The 21,161-nt window shown below is 39.6% G+C and overlaps 1 protein-coding gene across 1 annotated transcript in view; it reads left to right on the top strand.

The window, feature by feature from the left end:
* Window positions 1-21,161, top strand: part of LOC109378398 (class I histocompatibility antigen, Gogo-B*0101 alpha chain-like) — a 76,232-nt gene that overhangs the window by 13,395 nt on the left and 41,676 nt on the right. The gene's annotated exons all lie outside the window — the stretch shown is intronic.

Below are 21,161 nucleotides of genomic sequence, written 5' to 3' on the forward strand. Positions count from 1 at the left end.
CACCACAACATGAGGAACTGTATTAAGGGGTCACGGCATTAGGAAGGTTGAGAACCACTGCTATAGAGCAATATGACTGTTGTTCTTGTTACGAGTCCTGGTCTCATTCTCTGGGTGTCCCCTATCTGTCAGCAGCAGGAGGCTTTTTGAAGAGGGTTTCCTGGGTGCTGGAACTGTTCCTTGACGTGGGTGATGTTTTTCCTAACGTTCACTTTGTGAAAATGCGCTGCACACTTAAGATTTGTGCACCGCTTTCTATGGGTGTGTTAACCTAAAAATAGAAAGGATTTCAAAGGGAGAAGCAACAAGCATTTGAGATTAAAAAAAAACAACACAAATTATTGGGGAAGCTCTGATTCAGAGAGAAGCCCCAATAAATGTCCCAGTTAGGAAGCTAAGGTGATGGGTATTGATGAGAAAGGGAAGGGGAACAATTACATCAGTAGAAGGAAGGCGTTTCTATTGGTGCAGATAACATAACGTAGTGATGCTAATTCAAAATAATTAAAATTTTCAGTTCAGCGGTCAGAATAACTGCTTTCTTGTTATCTTTGCGAACAGATCTTTGGGACACAATGTTGCTTTAGGCCCAGAGTAAAGATTATTTGCCCTGTTTTAACATTGCAAACGTTTGAGGCATAAGATATGCAAAGCAGTTCCTCTGGGATGGCAGCTCCTGCTCCATCTTAAAGTGGTTCTGTTTAATAATTTTGACATTTCTCCCATTTTGATCAGCATCTTTCCTTCAAAGCATCACTGACGAGTCACTGGAAAGCAGCACCGATCCCGTCAACCTTGTCTTTCCCTTGTTAGGACGGCTCATTTTCGGGATGTCAGGCCACTGTAGGCCTCTCCTTGCCAGGAAAACTCATTCCTGGTTTGTCATGACCCTGTGGGAGGGAAAGGAGTGTTTTTGTTCTCAGGAACTTTTGCCTCATTGGAGCAACAAGAGCACCAGCACAGAGGAAGCCTTTGCCGCCGTGTTCCTTTAAGGGCAGACGTCTTCTGTAGTTTCTTGAGGTTTTTTATGTAGTCTCACAGGCCTCAGTGATCATTTCAGAAACACTGAGCAGCTCTTATCAGAGTCGTGTTTTTATACTATCAAGACCGTGAAACAAATAGTTTTACAACAGCAAATATTTTATAATTAATAAAATGTTAAGTTCAATTTGAAGAATAGATTTGAACCACGAGGCAATGCCTGAGGGCAGTTAGTTGAAGATTAAATAGCCTTGAGGTGTCAGTGGGCACTGTATTTTCTCATTTGATTTGTACCTGCATTGTATTTAGATCTATCCATTTTCCAGAGATGTTTTACCCAAGTCCAACAAGAGAATTAACATCAGAGCACACCCCACCTTGCTCAGGATGTGGTCAAGAGCAATTAATTCTATTGTGTAATATAATTCACATACGGGAATTTAAAGAGCTTTCCTGGTCGACTTTGTTTTAGTGGTAGCTACAGCAATTTTCTCCAAGGTTTTTGATACATGGATAGTCATGTACTTTTTTCATTTTCATACCTGCCCAAGGAAAAGGTATTCTTCCAAATATGTTCCCTTCATGGGGGCTGACATCGCCAGGCATGAAACGTCCTTGTCTGTGTGTGTAATTAGGGTGCATTTGGACTTGTGAAGTAGGTTTAAAGGTGAAGCCCAATGTTATTGTCCCAGATAGAAATTAAGGAAGAAAATCAAACAACTAGTACAGTGGTTGGCCTCCCATATTGTGAGATAGAAAGGAGTTAAAGAAGAAAGGAAGGGGAATTATACAGTCTTGGTCTGGAATCTGGTAAAGCAGTATTTTTTTTTTTAAGATTTTATTGGGAAATTGGGGGAGGGGAACAGACAAGTTGCTGTCCTTTTGTTCTTCAGTCTAGTTTTGGAAGACGTGGCTTCACTGGCCCATGTTGCTATTATTATTGGACTCTTCCCAGGTGAGACAGATCAGTAGCCGGCCACTGGACGGCCACTCATGGCGGCTCTTGGCAGCTCACGCTGGCTGCTGTCCACTCATGGTAGCTTACAGCAGCCCACTGCAGCAGGGGCTGCAGCCTACGCTGTCACCGGCGACTCACAACAGCCTAGCTCCATGTTGAGCTGTTGTTCACCATCTTAGCTGTAGAAGGCGCAGTGTCACTGGCCCTAATGTGGGATCTGAACCTGGGCCTTGCTACTGAGAGCTGTCATCCCAAGCCAGCTCTTAACCAGTGCACCACTCGGCCGGCCCTAAAGCAGGATTTTTTTATGTGTATGTCTCTGCACCAGGTTCCTGGTCGCACAGCACGGAAAAATGGAGACACGGACCAGAGAGGTAAAGTTTGCAGCACAGGGTAGTTTGTTAGAGCAGAAAGTGACAGCTCTCAAAATGAGCGAGTGTCCCGACTGTGGTGCCCACTAATTAGAGCAAAGGATTTGTTTTTATACCTTTTGTATGTCTGGGGAGAGGGGCTGCCTGGTGCCACTTGGCACTATTATCAGACTTACATTGCTGTTTAGCCCGGAGGAGGTGTTTTCTCGAAACTCTAATTTCCTTAGAGCTTAATTGGCATAATCATTGCCTCTGCTCTGAGAGGAGTATGTTAGTGGAGACTGGCTTTGCAGATAGGACTCCTGACTGTCTTGTGTTATGCTAATCACCTGAGGGTCCCTGACTTTTGTTACAGGCTTGGGAAAAAGCATTTCCTCTTTCTCCACCTGAGTTGGTCACTCTGCTGGGCTCTGTAACTTAAACCTGCCTGTCAGCTAATAAAATGATTTCCCTGGCTCTGTTTTGGTTTCTGCCCTGATTCCCTCTACCGTGCAATTTCCCTGACAGCCTACTTGGGTCAGCTGTCCACAACAGATGAGATCTTCATTTCCTAGGAATTTAAATCTCAAATGTTCTGTTGGTGGGGCAGTCCAGTTAGGTACAAGAGTGTTGTATAATTGTGAAATATGAATCCAAGAGTCAACACCTTTGAATTTGGTCACACATGGATGAGTTAAGAGGACCTGAAATCTGTAGGCATCAGGTAGGAAGGAAAAGATAAGTTTTAATTTTGTTTACAAAGGTACAAGTATAATTTACCAAATTGCTGTAGGTCGTAGGTAGATAGGAAAAATTGTTGTTATATCTGGAAAATGGATTAAAAACCAGTAATATTTTATATGAAAAGATATAAAAATTATAACCACCCTTACTCATTTTATTCTTGTTGATCTTTATCTTGTTAGTAGTTTCATAAATCCAGTTTTTCCTTAGAGTTCTGTAAATACCTAGTTTATTTTTTTTAAGTTACCAGAAACCTGTATTTTAGAGTACTTGTAAGGTTTTTTTAAATGAATATTTGAAGCTGAAACACATTTGTTGGAATCCTCATATATTTTGCCAAAGCATCAGCGTAAAACCATAACTGTCTGTAAATTACAAAAGACTTAAAAATGGCCATGGTTAAAGGTCTGGTGAGAGTTCATACACATCCATATGCACATAATGTAGTGACTCAGTTTCCCATTCCAATCTCAGTTAGCTGGACCTTGTGAAAACTCTTTTCTCAGGATCCCTCCTCCACGAACCTTCTGCAACTTACACAAACCTGCAGCTTACCTGTACCTTTTGGTTTTTGTCATGTTTTCCTTTCTTAGTTTGAAACAATCATTGTAGTTTAGGACAAAAGTACTTTCCTTTTGCTTTATTTACAAAACAAACAAAACCCCATATCGTTTATATCCTATCTTATCCAAAAAACACATTCTATTTTCCTTTCCATCAACAAAAATGCATCTTCGCACTTCGTACCTCCTTCTGCTGAAAACAGACATTCCATATTCATGTACAGTCATTTGCTTTATCCTTTATTAACTTTTAATAGTTTTGTAAAAATAATTTTTTATAGCTCAACATTCTGCAAGTGAGTTTATACAGCAGTCTGTATTTTAAAAAGGCCTCTCCACTCCTCCATCTCTGTGGCTATTGTAATATTTTAGTTAACTCCCGGGTGTTTACATTTCAAAGACATGGTAAGAGTTACAGCTGTAAGAGACAGAGAAGACTACGTTTTTTAGCATTCCCAGGACTTGTCAAATTTGTGGAAATTTATAATTTTTAAAACATTCATGATAATATATCTATAAAAATGTAGCCAAAGGTTAGCATGGCTCATTTGACAGTGCTTCCCATGTAATTAACATACCAAATAAGCCAAACTAGTTTTAATTTCCCCCTTTTATAAAGAGAAATTTTCTTTGAAATGGTTCAGGGGCCTTCTGGAACATCCCAGAGTTATTCCTAGGTCAACAAGACAATTTAGAATTTGATCTTAGGAGGTTTGTCAAACATCAAGGGTTTTAAAACTGGTGACAGAAAAAACATGAGCCTAAGAAAATACTTATAAAAGTTAATTTGAGCCAAACTGACAACAATTGCCAGGAAGCATAATCTCAACGGATTGAGAAAATGCCCCGCAAAATGGCAGTTTGTAGTTTATTTTATACATAGAATCAAAGGAGGAAGGTTACATGAAATCCATTGTCTGTAGATTAAGGAGGTGGGGGAAAGCAAAGCGGGGAAAATCTCTGGGATTGGAGCAAAGTAAATTGGAGAGACAGGTACTTCTTTCACATAGCCTGAAGCTTGTTTCATAAAGTCAATCTTCACCTTAGGTGAGCCTATTATCTTTTTGCACCTAAAATGACGTCCTTGGAATGTCAGTAATCCTTTTTTCCAGACCATAGCAGGAAACTACAGAATTCCTCATTATTATTGTCCCGTGATTAACACCTCTATGTGAACTATGAACTATCCTGCACCCACCTATGTGAAAGAAGTACCTGTCTCTCCAATTACCTTTTTTGTCCTGACCTCAAATAAAAGTATTTGATTTCAACCAAAAAGGAAGAAGGCTTGAATCTAAGCGGGCTTCACAGAGAGCACAATCCACAGAAGCCATGAGCACAAAACAGGCTCTGTAAGTACCATACCTGGTTCCAGGGGACGGTGGACCATGAAGTGAGGCCACTTTACGCCCCTTCATAGTCACCAAGACATGTTACCCTAAAAATAATAAGACTTTCAAGTGAGAGGCAACAAGTATTTATTTGAGATTAAAAAAAAAGAATAGCTACTCGGGAAGCACTGATTCAGGTGAAGCCCAAATAATGTTCTGATTAGGAGACAAAGGCGATGGGGGTTTATGAGAAAGGGAAGGAGAATAATGACATCAATAGAAGGAAGGTGTTTCTATTGGTGCAGATAATGTAATGTAGTGATGCTAATTTTAAATGATTAAAATTTTTTTTCAGTCCACTAGTCATCATAGCTGCTTTCTTGTTATCTCTGTGAGCAGTTCTTCGGGGCACACAGTTGCTAGGCCCAGTGCAAAGGTTATTTTGCTGTTTTAACATTTCGAAGGTTTGGGGCATAAGACATGCAAAGTAGTTCCTCTGGGATGGCAGCTCCTGCTCCATTTTAAGGTGACTCCATTTATTATTATTTTTTGACAAGTGTTGTTATCTCATGAAAGTATATTTTTCTGGATTTTTGAAACCATTCTATTTAAGCTAACATATATATTTTTTTACTGAAGCCCCTTAGAAATGCTGAATTGAAAAAAGATCACTGCAATTTACAAAAAAAAAAAAAATCCAAGAAAATACATTCCTGTATTCAGTTTTGAAGAAGAGAATCTAAAGCAAGAGTAGGAAGCCAGGATCTGAACTGGGATAGTTTTGGGAGGGGCAGCCGGTTTACTCAGTTGGTAAGAGAGCAGTGCTCATAAGACCAAGGTTGCCAGTTCGATCCCCACATGGGCCAGTGAGCTGCGCCCTCCCTCCACAACTGGATTGAAGACAAGTGCTTGAATTGGAGCTGATGGATCTTGTAAAAACACACTGTTCTTTGAAATGTTTCAGGGGCTTGTTCCCCAATTTAAAAAAAAAAAGATTTAATGTAAAATAAAAGAATAGTTTTGGAAATGGCTGTCAAGCAGGAGCTAGGAATAAAAACCCAAACAGGCCCCGGGGAGGGGAAAAAGTGAAAGATGCCCTAAGTGGTGCGTGAATGACTCATGGGCAGCGGCTGATGGGTTGGCTGGCCAGTCAGAACCAGAGGAAAATAAAGCTGGAAAGTGGAGAGATGGAGGATAGGTGTGCTCGTAGGCCTTTTGCCACGGGCAGAGTGGGTGAAGGTAACTGGTGTGCATGTGGATGCCAGCAGAGGTCATCCCTGGGGTGGGGGCTGCCTGAATCCGCTGGGGGCGGTGCCATGTTGGATGGTGTCGCTTAGCCTCTCCCCAGAACCTCAGGGCTTTCTCATGGGGACCCCATACAAAGTGACGACGGGGATAGAACCTGTGTGGGCACAGCAGTGTGGCTTTTCACTCACCAAGGCTGACCTGGCATCTGCCACTTCTGAGTGCCTGGCCTGCTGATGGCAGCCTTTTGTTTGAAAAGAGAAATAAAATAGGTGAAATTAATTAAGAACAAAAGAGAGTCGTCTCAGATAAATGTGTCACCGCAGATACAGGAGAGATTTAAACAACCTTAAAACAGTGAAAACATTTATGTCAATGGAAAAGCTTTACTGCAAAGCAAGAAGTTAAAGCAGTTGTAAAAATTCTGTTTCCTTTCAGAATATCCAGGATCTTTTACAGGCAAGACCTAGGAAACTTTCGAGGAAGGTTCATGATCTAATATAAAATATTCAAAAGAATGGAGAAATATAGGGAAAGCTAAACAACTCCCTTTATTAGGCATGAATAACATTAATCTTAAAGTCAGTTAGGGAGCAAATAAGAAGAAAGCATTATAGGAAAATCACCTTTAAGAAATTAGATGTGGGGCGGCCAGTTAGCTTAGTAGGTTAGAGCGCAGGATTGAAACACCAAGGTTTCCGGATGAATCCCCGAATGGGCCACTGAGCTGCGCCCTCCATAACAGGATTGAAACAACTACGTGACTTGGAGCTGATGGTCCTGGAAAAACACACTGTTTTCCACCCATCTCCCCCCCAAAAAAAATTCTTAAAAAAAAAAAAAAAGAAATTAGATGTGAAAATCCTGAGAATAATGCTATTATGGGCATGTGTGTATATACTATATATAAAATATAGTAGTATTCACAATATACTATAAAACAATACCTTGACCAACTTAGGTATCCCAAGACTACAAGGATATTAAATCTTTAAATCATTTAATGCAATTCACCATTAAATTAAAGAATAAAAAAAGACAGGATGATCACATCTTAGTAAATGTATAAATTACTAGAGACAAAATTCAGAGCTCCCTGTGACTCACACTTCTCCAATCAGCTTTTACTCGAAGGACCCATGTGATTAGATGAGACCCTCAACCCGCAGCCCCATTATGGGGATAATCTCTTTATTCCAAGGTCCCTGCCTTTAAACACCTGCAGAGTCCCTGTGGCTGTGTATGGTGACATAGTCACGGGTGCTGGGGATTGGGCTTGGACACATCTGTGCAGCCATTACTCTGCTGACCACAGCATGTTTGGTGACTGAATGAAGAGGTTTAACATTAGTTAAAGTCCCAGAAGGTGAAAAGGAGGGAGGCCCGGTGTGGAGATTATGGCTAAAGATTAAGTAAATGTTTACAGAGCGCTATGAATTTTAAAAAGAGATCCATGATGATTCATATGTCACTGGAGTGTCAGACAATAAAGACAAATGATGATCTCAAAAGTAGCCACAGAGCAAAACCAGGTCATCTGGAAAGGAACTACAGTGATTATAGAATGCAGCTGACTTCTCCCTGTCAATGGATGGCAGCCAGAAGAGAGTGAAATGTGGTCATCACAGACGGGGAAAACCTGTGTCAAACTAGGCATTTGGGACTGGGAAAGCTATCTTTCAAGTAAAAAAAAAAAATACACTTGCATACAAAAACCCCATTCATTTAATTGCAAAATACCTACTCTAAAGGTTCATACAAGGTTTAAAGTGATGTATAAGAAAGAAACCAGAAAAGTTAATTAGTAATGATAGGTCTAGGTAAATCAATACTGTATTTATAAAATATTAATTATGTGGAGTTCAAAGCACAGAAACAAAATAGTAAACGTATTATAATTTCTTTACCTTTCTTCCCACCCCCACCTTCGCTATGTCATCCTTGAGGGCTGAGAATTTGAATTTTTAATGCACACTCCACTTCTTATACATAATTCCCAGAATAAAGTAGGTACTTAATCAATGTTTACCAAGTGAGTGAGCTTCCTGGAAGCTCCTAGAAGACCAGGAATTGTGATGCACACGTAGAACTCAAAAGAGGCTGAAGGAAGTGACATCAAAGAAAAGGGCGATATAGGGAACTTCAAGCATCCATCCTTACACAGAACAATGAAAAAACTAGCAAAAACCGTCAGAATCAACTTTATTAGAACTCTGGAAAGTAACGGAGTGTTTATAGATACCAAGAAAATGCTAAAACAGAAAAAGACAACAGAAGCTCAATAGGAGAACTTTGTGGTGTCTTGAGTTGTCCTTGGACCATTCCCTGCTCCCCAGCACAGCTGTCACCCTGAAGACAGTGCTGCCAGTGTGGGTTCTGGTGCCACAGGAATCAGAGTGGACACTATTGTCACAGAATTGTGATTTTCTGTTTTGATCTGCAGGGTGAATGTAAACGGCTTGTCTTTAGTTACCTAACTCAGAACTCTCTCAGGGCAGAAAAGGAGCTAAGGCCAATGGCATTTGTCAAGAACATTTAAATGTCAGTGAACCAACAGCTGTCACTTGGGGCAAAAAGCATCAGTTGGGTCAAACAATAGACATGCAGGAAGGCCTGGGAGGAAGCGCTGGGAAGTGAGGTGCTTTGGGCAATGAGGGCTGTGAAAACGTGCACATATTGCTGGGAATGGAGAAGGCCATGGGCGTGCCCAGCTTGGGGCACATGATCAGAAGCCCCGAGAAGGACATGAGGTCATGTCTCTGGCTGTTCTTCAATCTGTACACAAGCAGGAAGTGACGGCAAAGGCAGAGTTGTGAACTGCCAGGTGAGTGTGAAGGCATGTCCCAACACACACACACACACACACACACACACACACACACACACACACACACACACACACACACACGCACACAGCAGATCTAAAGATGGAGAGAGGTTTTCTTTTCTATTTTTCTTTTTGGCCCCAGGCATCTAAGGAAATCTCTGTCAAATCACTAGCTCAGCATTAAATTAACAGAACAGAAACTTCAGTGACTACAAACAACAAATAATATAGTCTATGCAAAAATTGTTTAGAAAAGTTACTGAACAAAGAAACACCTACAATCCACAAGCAACAACAAGAAGCCCCAGGGAGGGGAGGAAATATTTTCTTTTTATTAAAAAAAATTTTAATTTTTATTAAATTTATTGGGGTGACATTGGGTAGTAAAATAATGTTTCAAGTGTACAATTCTATAATACGTCATCTATCTATTGCATTGTGTATTCACCACCCAGAGTCAGTTCCCCTTCCATCACCATATATGTGACTCTTTTTACCTTTTCTACCACCCCCTTAACCCCTTACCATCTGTTAACCACTAAAGTGTCTGTGTCTGCATTTTTGTGTGTTTGTAGTGTTTGTTTGTTGCTTTCAGTTATATATCCCACATATGAGTGAAATCATATGGTTCTCAAATTTTTCTGTCTGACTTATTTTGCTTAACATGATAATCTGAAGATTCATCCATGTTGTCACAAATGGCAGTATTTCATCTTTTCTTAGGGCTGAGTAATATTCATTGTATATAAGTACCACATTTTCTTTATCCAGTCATCTATCATAGGACACATTGGTTGTTTCCATGATTTGGCCACCATGAATTATGATGCAATGAATATAGGGGTACGTATATCTTTATGGATAAATGTTTTCAGATTTTTCGGGTAGACACCCAGAAGAGGGATTGCTGGGTAATTCTATTCTTAATTTTTGGAAGAATCCCCATACTGTTTTCCATAGTGGCTGTATAAATTTACAGTCCCATGAGAAATGTGAGGGTTCCTTTTTCTCCACAGCCTTTCCAACACTTGTTATTACTTGTCTTGTTGTTGATAGCCATTTTAACAAGTGTGAGGTGATACCTCATTGTGGTTTTGATTTGTATTTCCTTAATAGCTAGTGAAGTTGAGTATTTTTTCACACACCTGTTGGTCATTTGTATGTCTTCTTGGGAGAAGTGTCTGTTCAGGTCCTTCTGCCCACTTTTTAATTGGATTATTTCTTCTTTTATTGAGTTGTATGAGTTCTTTATTTATTTTGGATATTAGTCCCTTGTTGGAGGTGTTGTTTACAAATATTTTCTACCATCCTGATGATTGCCTCTTTGTTTGGTTGATGGTTTCTTTCACTGAGCTGAAGCTTTTTAGTTTAACATAGTCCCATTCATTGATTTTTGCTTTCACTTCCCTTCCTTTGAGGCTAAATTCATGAAATTCTCCCTGAACCCAAGGTCCATTAGTTTAGTGCCTATGCTTTCTTCCATGCAATTTATAGTTTCAGGTCTTATATTTAGGTCTTTGATCCATTTTGAGTTAATTTTAGATATGGTGACAGATAGCCATAGTTTCATTCTTTTGCTCATGGTTTTCCAACTTTCTCAGAATTATTTACTGAAGAGGCTTTCTTGTTGTCATTGTATGTTTTTGGTCACTTTGTCAAAAATTATTTGCCCATATATATGTGAGTTTATTTCTGGGTTTTAAAGTCTATTCCAGTGGTCCGTGTGTCTGTTTTCCTGCCAATATCATGCTGTTTCGATTATTGTCACTTTGTAGTATAAATTGAAATCAGGGAGTATGATACCTCTAGCCTTGTTCTTTTTTCTCAGGATTTCTTTGGCTCTTTGGGGTCTTTGGTGATTCCATAACAATCTGATGATTTTTGTTCTATTTAAAAAACGCCATTGGGATTTTGATGGAGATTGCATTAAATCTGTATATTGCTTTGGGTAATATGGCCATTTTAACTATGTTGGTTCTTCTAACCCATGAACATGAAATATCTTTCCATTTCTTTCCATCTTCTTCAATTTCTTTTAGAAAATCTGATTTTCCAAGTTATCACATTATAATGTTCTAAATGTGTAGTTTTCACCAAAAATTACGAGGCATTCAATGAAACCAGAAAGTATAGCCCATTCACAGTAAAAAACAAAAGAAAGAAAGAAAAAAGAAAAAAAGAAATGGACACAAACTATTACTGAGAAAGCCCAGACTTTGGACTTACTGGAGAAAGAATTTAAATCAACTATTGTTAAGTTGCTCAAAGAACTGAAGGAAATCATAGACAAAAAGTAAAGCAAGCCAAAAAAACTATGTTTAGACAAATGAAGAATATCAATAAAGAGACAGAATGTTTTAAAAGGAACCAAATAGAAATTCTTGCATTGAAATGTACAATAAGTGAAATGAAAATTTCACTAGAGGGGTTCAATAGCAGATTTGAACAAGCAGAAAAAGAATTAGCAAACTTGAAGTTAGGTCAATTGAAATTATTCAATTTGAGAAGAAAGAAAAAAAAAGAATACATAAAAATGAAGAGTGCCTTAGAGACCTGTGAGATACTATCAAACATGCCAACATATACATTGTGGGAGTCTCCAAAGGAAAGGAGAGAGAGAAAGCATCAGAAAGAGCTTTGGAAGAAATAATGGCCTTAAATATATGGTGATGGAAGGAGAACCAGCTCTGGGTGGTGAGCACACAAAGTGATATATAAATGATGTGTTATAGAATTGCACACTTGAAATGAATGTAATTTTACTAACTGTTGTCACGCCAATAAATTTAATTAAAAAACATTTTTAAAGTAATGGTTAATAAAATATGGTCATGTGAACACAGAAATAATTAATGGGTTTTGAATACTATTGTTCTAATAAATCTACGTAAAAATGCCAAAAAAGGAAATAATGGCCAAAACCTTTTCATATTTAATAAAATTCATGAATCTACACATCCAGTAAATTCAACAAATTTGAAGCAGAGTAAATTTTAAAAAATTTGTACTGAGATATATTCTATACAAACTTTCAAAAGACAAAGACTTGAAAGAAGCAAGAGAGAAATAACTCGTCATGTACAAGGGGTCCTCAATAATAGTAACAGCCAACTTCTTTGGAGTCCAGAAGTCACTGAGATAATAAATGTAACATCTGAGAAAACTGTCAACCAAAAAGTCTATATGTGGCGAAAGTATTTTTCAGAAGTAAAGAAAAAAATCAAGACATCTCCACATAAACAAAAGCTGAAGGGGTTATCTCTAGTAGGCCTGACCATCAAGTTATGCTAAAAGGATCTTTTTAGGCTGAAGTGAAAATGACACTACAAAGTAACTTCAAGCTGTATGAAGAAATAAAGAACACTGGTAAAGGTAAACACATAGCCAATATAAAGGTCAGTATTCTTTGCTTTTCTATAAACATTTCAGACGCAACCTGGAAGCTTCCACAAAAGTCCTGCAGGATTTTCATTGGAATTTCATTGTATCTATGCACCTGAGTGTGAAGAATAGACAACTTTGTATTATTGTATCTTCCAATCTGTAAACATGATATATCCCTGAGTTTAAAATAAAAATTTTAAAATTATCTTCTGGGCACAAGTCTTACACATCTTTCAATAGAATTATTCCTAGATATTTGATGTATTTAGATGGTATTATAAATAGTATATTTAATTTTTTTTCATTTTTTAACTTTTCTTTTTGATTTTCTTGATAGTTATGTTGTCTGCGAATACTGACAGTTTCATTTCTTTCCAGTTTTATACTTCCCAGTCCTTATTTCTTTTCTTTTTTATTCCTTTTTTCCTGCATGTTAAGGTCTCTAATACATTATTGAATAGAAGTGGTTCTGGTAGGTTTCCTCTTTTCCTTTCCACTCTCAGTGGAAAAGCTTTCATTATTAAGAATGATGTTTAGGGGCCGGCCGAGTGGCTCAGTTAGTTAAGAGCCTGAGCTAAGAGTAACAGGGTGGCCGGTTCGATTCCCACTTGGGCCAGTGAGCTGCGCCCCAGCTGAGCTGCCGCTGAGCTGCCAACAGGTGGCAGGATGGCTCAGCTGGTGAGAGCACATGCTCTTAACAAGGTTGCCAGTTCGACTCCCACATGGGGTGGTGGGCTATCCTCACCCCACAACTAAGATTGAACACACACTTTGAGCTGAGCTGCCCGGAGCTGCCGACGGGTGGCCAGATGGCAACTGGACTTGGAGCTGAGCTAGCTGCACCCTCCACAACTGAGATTGAAGGACAACAACTTGGCTGTTCCCCTTTCCCAATTCTGCAACACTGTTCCCCTTCCCCAATTCACCAATAAAAATCTTTTTTTTAAAAAGTGATATTTAGTGCAAGATTTCTATAAAAAGAAAGAATACCCTTTATCAGACTAAGAAAGTTGTTTTTTGTTTTTAGTGTATGTTTATTATTAATTGATGATTATTATACATGGATGTTGATTTTTATTAAGTGCTTTTTCTGAATCTGTTGAGATTTTTCTCTTTTCTGTTAATATGAATTATATTAATTGATCTATAAATATTAAGCCAGCCTTGCATTCTGGAATAAACTCATTTGGATTCTTTTTGAAAAAATCAATACTATGGCTTTTTATTGTTGTTGTAGTAACTCCTCTTTTTTTCTCTGTAGGATTTAAAAGATTCATCAGCTGATGAATGGATAAAGAAATTGTGGTATATCCATACAATGGAATATTTAGCAATAAAAAGAAATGAAGTACTCATACATGCTACAACGTGTATGAACCCTGAAAATTATGATTAATGAAATAAGCCAGATACAAGAGGCTACACATTGTATGATTTATTTATATGAAATATCCAGAAGATGCAAATACATTTACACAGAAAGCAGATTAGTGGTTTCCATGGGCTGGAGGTAGAGGAGAATGAGGTGGGGTGACTGCCTAATCGGTAAGCAATTTACTTCTTGGGTGATGAAATTGCTCTGGAACTAGATAGTGGTGATGGTTGGAAAACATTGTGCATGTACTAAATGACACCGAATTGTACACTTTAAACTGGTAAACATGGTAAATTTCATGTTATGTGTATTTTGCATCCATTTTTTAAAAGGCTAGGAAATATATTCCAAAAACTTTTGTGTGGTAAACTACTAAGGTTTGCTTTAGAACCTGCCCATCTGTCTCTCCCATTAAGACATCATCTTCCACTTAGAGCAGCCCTTGGTCTTCTGTCTACAGAAAGCTGTCTGTCGGAACATCCTCCTAGATCAGCAAAGTCTAAACCCCAAGATGACTTTCTGCCTTGCATCCAAATACTCAGATGCAAGGCTGAGGCTCATTTTCAGTGGCAGTTAGGAGATTATCCGATTAGTAGGATTCACTGGGAGTGCCAGTGATTGGTCTGAATGCCTGGGATGTCATGTTTGCAGATCTGGAGAGAAGCCTGCTCACAAATGAACATACCGTTTTGGTGTGTGCAGGTAGGGTCCTCAGCAGAGGAACCAGAGGGAGCTCAGGGACACCGGGCACTGCACGGCCCTTAGCTGAATGCCTCACCCATGTACCCATCTGTCACCCACAACTGAAGAAAAATGGCAACTCCTACCTCCGCCCATCCTTCAGCTGTGTGCCACTGGCACAGACTGTGAGTGTGACTGATCCTGGGAACTTCCTGCTGTTGTGGGAAGACCTTCCTTCCATCCATATGGCTCAGGTCCATCGGGGCTCCACAGGAGGCTGAGTGTCCTTTAATTCTCAAGGCCAACATTTCTGTGAAATCAGGCCAAGGCTTTAGGTTCTCAGGGACTCAATTTCTGATGATTTAAGAGGGAAGAATCCATCCACTCTTTCAGGTGTGATGGTAAAAACATGCACATTCGGGCTGGCCCAGTGGCTCAGTTGGCAAGAGCATGAGTTCTGAACAACAGGGCTGCTGCTTTCATTCCCACATGTGCCAGTGAACTGCGCCTTTTACAGCTAACACTGTGAACTATAGCTCAATCCGGAGCTGGGCTGCCGTGAGTGGCCAGCGACGGCGTAGGCTGCATTGAGGCTGCAGTGGGCTGCCGTGAGCTACCGTGAGTGGCCAGCTGCCAGCGTGAGCAGCCGCCCAATGGCCAGCGACCGACTGTCTCAGGCGGGAAGAGCGCAATGATCATAGTACCAACATGGGCCAGTGAAGTGACGTTCTCCACAATTAGACTGAAGAACCAAAGGACAACAACTTTGCTGTTCCCCTCTTCCAATTCCCCAATAAAATCTTTTTAAAAAATGTACATTCATTCATACATGTGTATTAACACATACAAACATTCATATATAATCTTGTGTACGCAATCGGTAATCGATTAATTGGTGATGTTCTTAATGTTGCCTTTATTGCTCATCTGTACTCTGTAACCGTGGACGGATCATGGACTGTGGAGGAAGAGTTCATTTCTCTTTTTGAGGAGGCATTTCTGCCCGTGAAGTTCTAATGAGAGATGCTGGTCAAGGCTGAGGTAGGAATATCTGCACTTCTTTTTATAATTACTTTACTTCAAAAGTTGTATTTTGAAATTTAAAGTATGTTATTCATGTTAGGAAAATAAAAACCTGTTCAATCACAGAAAACTTTAAAATGCACAGAAGAAAAGCAGAAATATGGCCTCTCCTCAGAAAGCATGCTGAACTATTGTGTTGTCAGAAAAGTCATGATGCATGTTTGCCATAGATGGCACTAGTTCATTTTTGGAAGTACTAGAGTCATTAGCATCTATGTGATTGCTATGTCATTTGACACCTGACAGTTCTAGCTTCATTCTAAAAAAAAATGAGTGATTTGGTTGAGTTTTGGAGATTTTACAGCAAGTTGAAAATGAAAGACCAAACTGTGCATATTTGCCATTCACACCCACCCACAGGAACAAACAAACAAACAAATTTTTAAAAATAATTCCATAATAAATCCTGGAGAGCACCAGATGCAAAAACCCGTTGGCTCAGATCCAGGAGAGAGCTACCCTACAGCACCTAAGCCATAGAGCAAAGCATTGGAGCTGCAAACAGCTCAGTAGGCACCTATTTGGTTTGCTCACTGGTTAGAAGGCCACCAGAGTTCTGTTTCTCTCTGAACCCAGACTAGCCCCCAAAATGTCTACTGGTAAAAATAACTCTCCAGAAAAATCCACCAAAAGAACAGTTTATTTGGGAAAAGAAAGAGAAACAAGGTCACCCCAGAAGTGTGCGGATGCTCACTCCTGACTGGTGCTCTGACGGGCTGCCCAGTGGAGAAGAGCCCCGATACCAAAATGGCTGTTCTTTTATTAGCATCCCTCCCCTGGAAGTTACCACAAAGTATAACAAGAAACCAGGACCAGAGAGTTAACAAGGGGCCCAGCTCTACCCATAGTTCTCCCAGCTATATGGTTAAGCATCTTAAGATGCTAGTTCACTTTTATCATCTTACATAACCAAAGGACACATTTCAAAGAAAATATAATATGTTTAAAGCCAACTTTGTTGGGACACATGTTACATACAGTAAACTGCATCTCTTTGAAATGCATAGCTGGTTGAGTTCTGGCAATTGTACACACCCACGTCACCATTCCCACAGTGAAGATGGAACCATGCCATTGTCCCCAAAGATAAGTCATGTCATATAATGCTACGCAGCCAATAAAGGAAGTAAGATAGATTTTAATGTACTGCTATGGAAGATGTGCCAATACACTTTTAAAACTTTTAAAAGGTTAAGAAGACACTGAATTATAATGCCACTGATACAACTTACAAATTAAATATGTTGTAAAGAGGAGAAAACCTGGAAGGTTCCTCACCAAAGTTTTGACAGTGGTGTCTCCAGGAAATGGGGTAGCTGGGTGACTTTCACTTTCTCTGCGATATTGGAATTTTATCTTTTAGTATAAGTTTGGATTTATATGAGGGTCAGGGAGAGGGTATTTCAGTTTTAAACATTATAAACCTAAGTCACAAACTGAATAAGTTACAGATTTTAGAAAACCAAATGTTAATTAAATTGAACAGCAGAAACTGTATTTTGAGATAATCCTTCACATTTTGATAGCATTGAATCTTTTTTAAAGTGCATTTAAAGGGATGTTTTCACTGGCGTAGACAGATATCTAATAAATATTTATAAAATATGCAGGCTGTAATTTAAATAAATGGAAGATCGAGTGGAAGCACAGGGGACCCTGTCACATTTATACTCAAACCAAGTTTGAAACCCGAGTTGCCACCATGTCCTTGGGTCAGAAACACAGTCAGGGCAAATCCTGTTCCTTGAGCACCGATTGCCATTGGGAAAGGTCAAAGGCCTTTACAGCAAGTCGGAAGAATGAGCCTGACTTTCTGATCTGAAGAAGTTTTAAGAATGTTTGGTGCCTGGCTCCTTTCTCCAAGGAACTAGTGATGAGATCAAACTGGGAGTAACTGTACTGTTAATACTTATCCTTTGAAAATCAGGTCCTTATATCTCACTCACTGACTTACCAAATTGGTCCTGACAGGAAACAATAACAAAAGAAAAAGCCAAATTCTGTTGTGACTTTTCTGACCAATAGAAAGAAGGTCCTGCCTCTCCCCATTCCTCACGGGCTGCAGGACTCTGGGCAGTGAGGCTCTGGGCTCCAGACCTGCTGCCATCAGGCCAGGCCCCTCTCCTCCTGGACTCTCTTCACCTCCTACCCAGCCCCACTCTGCTTTTCCTCTATTTCCTCACCCTTTTCCCCTCCCCTCACCCACTCTGAATATTCCTCACCTCTTCAAAGGCTTTCTCCTTGAGCGCAAACTCCTCCAAACTCTAGGAAAACAAATGCCAACCAGAAAGGCTGAAGGACGCCTGTGGCTCCCTCTCTGGGCATCAGCCTCCAACCCCGTGTAAATAGAACCAAAGTCCTAACCTGGAATCTAGGAACCTCCCACCTTACAGCGCACATAGAGTTAATGTTATGTGCATATACATCTTTATTTCAGGAGATGAGACAGTGATATTCAGCAGACTTCAAAGAACCCAGACCCCTAAAAACATAAAGGACTCTGCGTTAGAGAGGAAGGTGAAAGTGGGGGAGCCCCTAACTCCAAGTCTACTGATCCCTCCTACACAAGGAGACACTGAAAAGTGGTCAGGACAGTCCATCCCCTCCAGGGACCAGGCAGGGAAGTCAGAGCCACCAAGGGTGGAGGTCAAATTCCATCAAAGAAATACTACAAGGAAACTTCTGTGTCACACTTTGAAGCCCACACAAATGCTCATATAGAACCAAGAGCAGAAACCAAACTCCCAGTTCAGGTGAGGTCACTGAGGTTGGCTGTCAGGCTGTGGGACCTGCAGGTGGAAGGGGCAACTCTGTTTAGGGCTGCAGCCCAGCAGCCCCTCTGCCTTGAGGCCCAGGAGGGACCCTCTCTCTTCAGCAGCGCACAGTGAGGCCATTTCTGGGGGGAAAATATAGACTCTCATTGGGTTCTTGAGGTTTTTGCATTCATTTGCTGACTTTGTAGATTTTGAGTTAATCTTTGAAAATCTTGGAATTAATTCACTTTGGTCCTGTCTCCATGTGGAATCTGAACCACATCTCACATGACACCCCAGTGTCTCCCTTCTTAGGCAGAATGAAGTAGGAACGGGGACTAGCCATGTGGGCTATGGCTTCGTGTGCAGGTTCATTTTCCGAGTCATCTTAGCTAGGCCATGGCACCCAGATATTTGATCAAACATCATTCTAGATATTTCCTTGAAGGTGTTATTGGAATGAGATTAATATTTAAATCAGTAGATCTTAAATAAAGCACATTAACCTCCCATAATGTGTGTGAACTTGATCCAATCAATTCATGGCCTAAAAAGGAAAATAAAAGGAACCCCTGACCTCCCCCAAGGAGGAGGGAACTGTGACAGCGGACTGCCTTCAGGCGTGAACTTCAGCACCAACTCTTCTCCACGTTTCCAGTTGGTGTCCTACCTGCCCTACAGGTTTTAAGCCTCTGCCATCACTTGAGCCAAATACCTCAACTAAATCAATGTCTCCCTCTCTCTGTCTCTGTCTCTCTCTTTTTCTCTCTCTCTCTACATATATACATTTTAAAAAATACAAATATGCATATTAAAATATGTATGTATTTATAATACATAAATATATAATTATGTTTTAGGTAAATGATATATATTTGTATACATATTTTTAAATCTATAAATATAATTATACATATATGAAACACATTGGATATAAATATATATTAAATAATAACACAGACATACATAAATATATTTTTGAAACACTCCATTTCTGCAAATGTTTCACGTATTCCAGTTTGCCTCATAATTTTCTAGCTTTATCATAGTCTTAACATTTTAAAATTTATATTATTCTTGGTGTTGATTTTTAAATAACTCATGTATCTTACTTTGGGTTTCTTGCAGGGAGCCACCTTGAATCAACTGTGGAGTTCAAGTAAGTACATAAATGTGTGGTTCTCCACTGAATTACTGCTGATAACTCTTAGGAATCCACTCTCTTCTCACTCCTCTGCTGCTTCCATCCAGAACCGTCCTCTGCAGCAGTAACAGGTGGGCCATCCAGCTGGGCTCCCTGCTGACGCTCATGCCCATTACCCACATAGCAGGCAGAGCCATCCTTTTAAATGTGAATTAGGATGTAATCCCACGTGACACTCCAGTGTCTCCCTTCTTAGGCACAAGGAGCCCCCAGTCCCTCACCTGCCTGCCAGCCTCTCATGGCAGCCTCTGATTGCCCTGGTCTCACCCCCCTCAGCCCAGCTCACCTGTCTCTACTCACAGCTGCCTCTGGACACTGCCCAGTCCTGTCTCAGGGCCCCTGCCCCTGCAGTGACTCCCCAAGTGCACCTCCTCCCCAGGGACCCACATGGCCGCTCCTCACACCATTCAGGTCACTGCTCAAGTGTCCAGGGGTCAGTCAGTCTTCAGAAACGTCATGTCCAACAAACTGACATATATGCCCGGCCATCCACCCACCATCAGTCTTCGAATCCCGGCATGTTTGTCTCCAAAGCAATTATCACTGATCTTATAAAAATTGTGTTTATTGTCAGTATCACTGTAATATATGTTCCTTGAGCAAGGGGTCTTGTCTGTTTCTTCATCACTGTATCCTTCACATCATTCCCAGCTCATAGCAGGGACTCAATAAATATGTGTTAAATAGATGAATATGTCAGTACAGCAATTTCGAGAAACAATTTGATCACATATATGAAAAGGCATAAAAATGTTTAAACTCTTTGACTTAATATTGAACATTTGAGTAGTCTATCAATTTAAAAAATCCCACATGTAGAGGAATATTTACTCACAACAACGATTGTAAAATCATTATTTACAAGAAGAAGAGATGAACGCTAATGGATAGAAAAAGGGTCTAGCTGTATCCTGTTGTTTAAAATAGTATGCAGCTTGTAAAAGTGGTGTAAAACTTTTGTAGATATTATAACATGGATAACTACTTGTTTTATAGTAATACATTTCAGAAAGTACATTTAAAATAACTTGTAACATCAATGCAACTTTGTAAAATGAACACACATGTACATATATAGTTACTGTTATTTTTACATAACTTTATATAATTTTATGTACACTATTATTTTATTATTATTATTTTTATTATATTATGTGTCTTTAATATATGTAAACACATTGAAAATCAGGACCCCTACAAAGGGCAGCTCCAGGAAGCACCATTCACACTGAAGTCTAGGAAGCTTCAACGTAATATTGGGTTGTCAGAAAAGTCATGACGTACTTGGTTTATGTTTTTCAAAGGTCATTTATTTATATAAAGAACAAAGATCAATCAATGATATATTGCCCATTTTGTTCAATAACCTTTTGCCATCTTTCAGTGAGCTTCATTATTCCTCGTTTGGAGAAGGACCTGTCTTTATTTGCAAAAAACTGAACAAGGTGCTGATTTACAGCCTTATCTGAATTGAACGTTATATCACGCAAGGAGTTTTGAAGAGAGTGAAACAAGTGGAAGTCTGACGGCCAAGGTCAGGCAAGTATGGTGGGTTTGGCAACACATCCCATTCAAGCTCCAATAATTTTTTATTTTTATTTTTTTTTAAATTTATTTATTTATTGTTAGTTTCAGGTGTACAGAACAATGCAATAGTTACCCTTTTCACCCTCACAAAGTAA

The sequence above is a fragment of the Hipposideros armiger genome, unplaced genomic scaffold (genome assembly GCF_001890085.2).
Source record: "Hipposideros armiger isolate ML-2016 unplaced genomic scaffold, ASM189008v1 scaffold_1943, whole genome shotgun sequence".
Lineage (NCBI taxonomy): Eukaryota > Metazoa > Chordata > Mammalia > Chiroptera > Hipposideridae > Hipposideros > Hipposideros armiger.